The sequence below is a fragment of the Protopterus annectens genome, chromosome 11.part0 (genome assembly GCF_019279795.1).
Source record: "Protopterus annectens isolate FY-2018-M chromosome 11.part0, PAN1.0, whole genome shotgun sequence".
NCBI classification, from domain to species: Eukaryota; Metazoa; Chordata; order Ceratodontiformes; family Protopteridae; genus Protopterus; species Protopterus annectens.
The window spans coordinates 679255123-679256957 of record NC_056745.1 but is presented as its reverse complement, the minus strand read 5'-3'; the positions used below and the strand labels follow the sequence as shown (position 1 = coordinate 679256957).

Genomic DNA, 1835 nt, shown 5'->3' with positions numbered 1-1835 from the left:
CCACAGGGCATTGTCACTGATACACGCAAAGAGCGGTGACACATTTCTTTGATAAAACAAGCAAAGCCCAGAATATGGCTGCATAAGATTAATGTACTACTTCTTCACCCAGAACCATGGTAGAGGATTAAAGTGCCAGGCTCGGACCCCATGTTATAAATGAATCTATATTAGCTAGATATAAATTACTATGTAAGTCATCCATACTCTGAAAAACTCAATGTACTAACCCGGACACCATCCCTTCTATTTATTATAACATTTTGAGAACGTCCCTTGGAACATTTTAGTTATCTTTTAGAGCTGCCAGAGATAAAAGCTTGATGAACTTCGACATTTTGCCAACTGTTTTAAACATGGAAATATTCAAATAATCAGCCCATAAAAAAGATAAAAAACAGTCAAAAACAACAGAGCTACTCCAATTCTATGCTATTCACAAAAGGTATGTTGAAAATATACTTCTAAGGGGGGGGAATCGCACCCCTAATTAAATGAGTATCTAAGATGTAAAAGGCAAACTCGGTGACTGTAGTTGTGCATGGAAGAACAAATGGTATAGTATCCATATCATTTCTGCCATCCCAGTAAAGGCTTCTCCACAAAACAACATGAATGCGACTAGTATCAACCTCATTCAGCTAAACATTTCCTAAAATACAAATGTGAAAAAGGGGAACAAACTTTCTATCCAGCTATTAAGAATCAGTATAGAGATTTTAATATCAAGTAGGTGTTTTCTGAAAAAGAATACCATTGAGATCAGTGTATCATTTTCTGTAGTACTTCATCAGCAATCATAAAATTATCAGCTTTATCACATGGAAGACGTCCAGGGGACTTAAAAAATATTGTAAATCAAGTCTGTTCTGAGAACTAATAAAAGCCTTGTGTCACTACATCTCCCTAGATAGAAAAGACTTTAAGTAATTCAAACTTGTCCTCTAAATGAAAATGTCTAAAGCATTTTATGGGGTTCAGTCCTGTCCAAATGTTGTCTTGCCAATGCCATGTGCATTTCACTGACCACAAGAATGATCTAAAAATACCTCAATAGCTGGCACAAATTAAAAGTACTAGTGCTTTTTCTGTTCCAAAGATACAAACGTGAATTTAATGAATTTAGACTAACTACAAATACACATGTAAGCATGCAGGCAAACTAAAAATGGCATATAAAGTAATTATATCCAATTGTTAAGGGCAAATCAGTAAAAGCTGAGTACAAAATGCATTGGTGGTATAGTGGTGAGCATAGCTGCCTTCCAAGCAGTTGACCTGGGTTTGATTCACAGCCAGTGCAAGAAGTCTGTACATTTAACTACAAAAATATTGATGATTGGATGGGTAATAGGAAATTCACCACAGGGATCACTTCTGTGGCTTTGCTTGACAGGGGCACAGGAAAATAATTTCCTTGGGTGGCGAAAGCCAGGGTACTTTTTTGGCTAGGCTTGTATAGGCCCTAGGGCCAATAGCCTAGTACCTACCTATGAACCTATAAAAAAGGGTAGTTACCAGCTAACTACTGTAAATAAAGTACAGCCAAATGACCCCAGTGCATAGTAGATCATTATTCCATATTAGTGCGAGGTCGGCCAATGTCCACTGTAGCTCCCTGTTTTTCAACATTCCTCATATGAAATAAAGGAAAAGCCTCTTATATTTTATCATAATTCTTCTAGGATGCAGAAGCTTCTAATGGCACTGATGAATAAGGTGAAGCATCTTCCTCTTCATGCTATCCTTAAGTTTTTCCTATGTGATTAAGCTTAAGGAATTATTGCCTATGTAGCTTGATAGCAGGATGGAATGAAGCTCTTTTTGTCCTGCTG

The 1835-nt window shown here is 37.0% G+C and overlaps 1 non-coding gene across 1 annotated transcript; it reads left to right on the top strand.

Moving 5' to 3' along the window:
• Positions 1 to 1231: 1231 nt before the first annotated feature.
• On the top strand, positions 1232 to 1303 carry TRNAG-UCC. The gene has a single exon. It is a non-coding gene; the product is annotated as a tRNA-Gly (tRNA).
• Positions 1304 to 1835: the final 532 nt, after the last annotated feature.